Here is a 6775-nt window from a genome sequence, read left to right on the forward strand (position 1 = left end):
CTTTATTCTCTTACTTGAAGATTTATATCTCCCTCTACATTCTCCTCTCCAAGCCACTTGTGTTTAATTGTTATTCTTTCTTAGTTTAATGTGGCTCTTGATCTTGACTGTTCCATTCCCTTTGAATGAGTGACGAACTAACTCATTCCTTCATTGATAAACTAAGAGTAGTTCCAACAGCAATGAAAACAAGGCATGCTAATTAAAATGTCAAAGAAGATTCAGTGGCTGGCAGGCTGGCATGAATGGCTGTCTCCTGGAAGACCTGGTCTGGTCACTGAGGGCTGAGAGCCTAAAATCGGACTCCACAATGCACTTGCCATCCTGTTATATGGCATGCATGAGGCATGAGTTTTTGTTATCAGTTATTCTAATTAAGAAAAATTAGTCTAATTAGTCCGTAAATGGACTGTCCACTTCCAAAGAATTTAAACACAATAAAATATAATAAATTTTTAAAAATACATTGTGCAGATATTTTTTCAAAATCCAGAAAGATTGCAAGACTACATGTGGAGCATACCCAGCCCCTGGAACATACTAAGTTATGTTAACTGGGATAAGTTTTATATTATAATACAAATTGTTAAGTTCAGACATGTTAGTAAACAAAAAAGGTGTAGATAAAGAAGTCATTATATTTCACCAACTTTGAAAAGTGGTTTTGATAACATCTTAAAATCAGATTGGGCAAAAAACAAAAAAACAAAAACAAAAAAGCAAAAAACATACCTATATGGAAGCAAAATGCTGAGGAATAAATGACTAGGTAGTATCTATTTTTAAAGAGCTTCTTCCAATAACAATTTATTAACATTAAACTATCAGGACATACAAGACACTGAGCTAGGAATTCTGCAGGAGTAGCAAGATATAATATCTGTATTCTACCCTAAAAAGGCTTGACTGATAAGCTATTTATGGAAGAATAGTAAACTCACAGTATAAGGCAAACCATTAAAGCAAAATTATAGGAACAACTATATACTCTCTACAGCTCAGAGGTAGGAAAAGTTTCTGCTTAGAGCAAAGCTCACAGGCCACCTAGGAAGGTTAAGTAATTCTATCTAAATGAAACAAATTTCTAGGAGTCTGTCCTTTGTCTCATGCTCCCGTTCCCATCTCCATCCTCAAACCCAATCTTATTCCCTCATTGAACAAACCATATTTAAGCTCCCAAGGATACCATCCAAAACTCAGTGGATAACAGAGTAAATAAAGTAATGTGAGACTAAATTTCCAGCCTAATGTAAAGGACTTGTGTCACAAATTTGAGATTGAAATTTATTAGGTAGTGCTTCTACCCTATAGAGAGGAGAGAAAGAATCTGTATTGGATAGAGAGAAAATTGGGGCAGTGATGCATTCACATGAAGCCCTCGGCCAACTCCACCAGAAATTTCCAAATTTAGCTGGGATTCCTTAAGAGTTCTTTCAAGTTGGGTCAATAGGCCCAGGCTGTCACTTCCCCAAGTCAACCAGTTAGTGAAGCAGCAGTCTTGGGAAAGGATTTAGGCATTGGGCAAAGTTAGTTCTCTTTGAGACAATCCTGAAAGAGGGCAGACAGCTCTCCACAGCCCCAGGAATAAATCTTTCAGTGCTGGAGGGGGATCAGAGTGGTATGAACCAACATCCACACAGGTTACACGATTTTTTCCATTTAAGTTTTCCAAAGTCAAAATTGTCTTCACTCATTTTATGCATATATATACATTACACTGATGTCCCCTGATTAGTATTATAATTATCAATTCTGAGTAATAAAAAATACTATAGCTTTGTAGATGACTGTGATATTGTGACTTAAATACTAAGAAATATACATATTTGGTCTTTGTCTTATTTCTGGCACAGAGCTCCTAAAACCCTTGGAATATCCTAAGAGATGAGACCAAACAACAAAGTCTTTTGTTATGTCAATGCTATTACTTTTGTTTTTTTCTTCCCCCAAAATTGTTTATTAACATTCATCATTTATATAGATTTTTTTTGTTTTATTTTTAAATTTATTTTTTAAATTTAAATCCAAGTTAATTAACATATAGTTTAATAGTAATTTCAGAAATATATTTAGTGATTCATCACTTACATATAACACCCAGTGCTCATCCCAACAAGTGTCCTCCTTAATGCCCATCACTCCTTTAGTCCTTCCCCCCACCACACCTGATCAGCAACCCTCAGTCTGTTCTGGTATTTAAGAGTCTCTTGTGGTTTGTCTCTTTTGCTATGTTAATGCTGTGAATCCCACCTAGGGATGGGGTGAGTTGCCAGGAGAACAGATCCCATGATTAGAGGGTTACAATTTTCAGAACTTTGGCAAGGGCAGAGGGGCTAGAGATCATTAGGGCTAACTTCCAAAACCACGACCTCCTGAGCAGGGGTGAGCAGATTCTTTTCATTTAGGGTTTAGGGTGAATATTCAGAAGGGAAACTTTATCACCACATGTAGAGGTGGGTATAAGATCACATGTGAATCTTAAGGAAACATGCTCATACATACATTGTATGCTATGTTAATGAGGTTTGTGCTTCTCCTTGAGAGGAGATTGTAACGTTACAGTGACATAGAGGTAACCATGGGACACTCCAGGGTCCATCTGTGCAGAGGTGAGTCAGTGATCAAGCTCAAACTGGTCTAGGCCAGCTGGAGTTCTTGCTGTTGTTTTTCTCTAAAAGATAAGATTAACATTCCTATGAAGAGGAAGGGGGTCAGTAAGGGTATTGCTGGTGACACTTCCATGTTGGTGCTGGGAGAGTGGTGCTTCTGGAGAGGGCATGGAAGCTCTGTGCCCCTTCTCCCTGACTTGCCCTGTGCACCTGTACCATCTGGCTATCCCTGAGTTATATCCTTTTATAATAAACCAGTAATCTAGTAAGTAAAATTCTTCTCTGAATTCTGTGAGCTGCTCTAGCAAATTAACCCAAAGAGGAGGTGACGGGAACCTTTGATTTATACCGAGTTACAGGTAACAACCTGAACTTATGACTAGCTTTTGAAGTGGGAGGCAGGGAAGGGGATCTGTAGTCTTGTAGGAATGAACCCTTAACCTGTAGAACCTGAGGTTATGTCTCCATAGGTAGTGTCAGAATTGAGTTTGACAGCAACCAGAGTTCACACCCTGCTGGTGTCCAAGAATTGCTTGTTGGTGGTATAGGAAATACTCCTTCCACAGGTTGAAATTGGGTCTAGGGACTCAAGCAATGATAAAGCTTCCAAGCAGTTTTGGTTATTATGTTCAGACCTCCTTTTTCAAATAGAACATCTCTCCTTTCTCTCTTGCCCAGCTGTTGCCAAGTAATTTACAACTTGAGAAAGGATAATGGAGGTATAAACAATGCACAGATGTCTCTCTGATTTCCTTTATTGTGTTTCCTCTGGGAGGTATTAGGGAAATCATTCCTTGACTTTGCCCGAGTTTGTTGAGGATGTTGATAATAATGGAAATAAATACGGGCATGCAAACAAAAGAACAGCCTTGTTCTTCTCATTAGAGAATGTGACTGGAGGCTCTAGGTCAACATGCCAATGCCATTGGAAGTTGGACTTCTGGAAAATTGTTTCATAGAGAATTTAACTATGATACATGCACAACCATTTGTATCATAGGACTTGTAGAACTATGATAGAGACTGGTGAGTTTCTCACTTAATAACTTTATTCATTCCCCAACAGATTTCTTAGTGAGCCCACTAAGAACTTTGGCGATACAGTAGTAAATATAACAGCTACAGCTACAGCTTCTAATGAGGACAGCAGAACAATGGGGCAAATAAACATTTTAACCAAGAAAACAAAGTCCAAGGTGTCCCAGGAGTATAAGCAGGCCTTCTAATCTAAACTAAGAAATCACTACAGATCTCCAAAAGAAAGTGACATTTTTAGCTGAAAGCTGAAAAAATGAGCTGGGTTTAGACTTTGAAAGAGGTCAGAGACAAGTGTTTTAAATGAAGGGGGCATCTTGGTCCCAAGGAAAAAGAATGGCATACTTTAGAAAATAACCAAAAGAAAATTGGATGTTCAAGGGAAACAGTGAGGGCGAAGAAGCTGGAGGTCAAGGGGAAGAGAGGAACTAAATTATGAAGGACACCATTAAACCATGTTAAAGGGCTGGACTTTATTGTCCGAGGGACATAAGGAAGCCATTGAAAGATTTAAAGCAGAGAAAATATGTAACCGTAATTCAATTTTATAAAAATGACTTTGACATAAAAATATTGGAGATGGAGCTGGAGAGAAATGACTAGATTTAAGAGATAATTGGTATCCAGAATCATGAGGGTTAATGATTGATTGGATGATGTGAGGAATTGTAGGGGAGTCAGAGAGCACTTGGGCAATTTGGTGGAGACTGGTGTCATTTACTGTGTCAATGAATGCTGGAAGGAGAAATGATGGAGCTGACAAGTTCACTTTTGCACATTGGAGCCTGAGGTATCTTTGAGACATCAATGGGTAGAGTTTCAGTAGCAATTTGACTGTGCTTTGGGGGCTCCCTGGGCTAGAGACATCCACGAAAGCCATGTGAAAGAATGATATTGTCCAGGGAAAGTTTGGAGACCAAAAAGAGTAGCATACTTAGAATAGCACTATGTGTCAATATTCTAGAATTGGGTAAAGAACAGAGTCACAAATGCATCTGAGAAAGAATATGCAAAGAAGTAGGAAAAAGGGAGAGTTTGTTTGGCAGAGATCGTTACCTAAGCATCCACCTGCCTCCTCTGTTTCCTAGACTGTCTTTCCAGCCTCCCAGGAGTTCAGTGTTGCCATATTGATCTCTAACTAATGGAAGGGGAACAAAAACTGATGAAGGCCACTTTCAAAGGTGGTACATAAAAATCTCCCAAAACTTCTCCATCTCATGGCTCAATGTCAACCCCAAGAGGAAGTCAGAAACCTTCCTCATCCGTTAGGAGAAAATACTATTAGATTTTACATGAGTAAGAAGGAAACTTCTTTTATGTTAAGCCACCAAGATTTGGGTGTTTACTGTAGCAGCAGCATTACCTTCACTCACACACACAGTGTGGAATCACAGAAGCCAAGGGACTAAACTACTTCAAAAAGGAAGTAGTCAACAATGTCAAATGACTGCTGAAAAGTCAAGCAAATTAAGTACTAAGGAATCTCTTAGATTTTGCAACCTATAGGGCCCGAGTGACCTGTATGTATCAGTATTTGCAACTGAAGATTTTTAGGATAAATGTAAATATATCTATGATCTTAATGGCAGTGGTTGTTTTAAGGAAGTTTCTGCATTCATAAATCAATTAGACTGTCTTGACAAACTCTGTGTATAGGTGTTTTAAATGTCATTTTTCAGTCAAACAAGACTTCCGAGATTGGTTACACAATTGAATTTTGATTTATCGACTTGGCCCTTAGTTTTCAATTGACTGAGTGGATTATTTAATTCTTTTGACTCAATTTGGATGAAGAAACAAAGCCTGTCCACAAAGTGTCAGAAAAAAACTTGGGATCTATAATAATCAATTAATCAATCAATGGCTGTTTAGCTTGGCTGAAACAATTACACTTATTGTGAATGCTCTGAATTTTCTGAATCAGTGATTTAAAGCTAAATTTTATGCATACTGAACATTAGTGTGTGGAAAAGCCATAAGGTTCTTGTTAAAATGTAGAGGCCTAGAACCCTACATATAAATATTCTAATTCGGTAAATAGATCTTGGGAGCAAGAATTCACATTTTTTTAACAAGCACTTCCGGTGATTCTGATAGGCATGGTCCCTAGCTCACACTTTGCCAAATACTGATCTGTATCTACCGAGATGCTTTAAAATCCAAATTTGTTCTCAAAAGAGGAACTGTAACTAACCCTTAGGTACTTGGCACCAGAAATAAAATTTGGAAAAAAAACCAGAAGAGCATTTTTGTTACAAAAGAATGAAAAGGAGAATTTTATTTTATTTTTTTTTATTTTTCAACGTTTATTTATTTTTGGGACAGAGAGAGACAGAGCATGAACGGGGGAGGGGCAGAGAGAGAGGGAGACACAGAATCGGAAACAGGCTCCAGGCTCTGAGCCATCAGCCCAGAGCCTGACGCGGGGCTCGAACTCACGGACCGCGAGATCACGGACGGCGAGATCGTGACCTGGCTGAAGTCGGGCGCTTAACCGACTGCGCCACCCAGGCGCCCCTGAAAAGGAGAATTTTAAAAGGCCATGTCAAATTTTTTTTCTTTATAAATTTACAGACATTATTCTCTCCATTTTTATCCATTCTCTTCTTGTGAATTTCAAATAAAATGGTAATTCGATGATGAAATTTTCTCTTTTCAGGGCCCCAGCATACAATTAGCAGGTGATGCAGCAAGCTTCTGTAGCACTTTGTGCTATATGAACTCATTATGAAAATAAAAAGGATTTTATTTCCTCATTTCCTCATAATCTCATTTCCCTGCTTTTTTACTCACCTTTTAAAACAGCCCTCCCACTGGTATAACTTAAAGAACAGGACCTCTCCCTCCTACCCCATCCAGATGCATAGCCATTTAAAACCCTCATTATTCTGCTCTCCATTTATTCTCTCTGGTTCTATGTTTCCTCGTTTGTAAAGACGGGATAGTAATAGAACGAACCTCATTAAGTTGTCATAATTAAATGAGACAATATATGTAAAATGTTTAGAAAATGTCTGGTATTTTGTAAGCCTTACACAAATGTTATTCAAGAATTATACTAGCACAGGTGTTTCAGCCATATTACTACACTTACACCTTCTTCACTTTTTGCAAAATCACACACTAAACAT

This window comes from Leopardus geoffroyi, chromosome A1, assembly GCF_018350155.1.
Source record: "Leopardus geoffroyi isolate Oge1 chromosome A1, O.geoffroyi_Oge1_pat1.0, whole genome shotgun sequence".
Taxonomy (NCBI): domain Eukaryota; kingdom Metazoa; phylum Chordata; class Mammalia; order Carnivora; family Felidae; genus Leopardus; species Leopardus geoffroyi.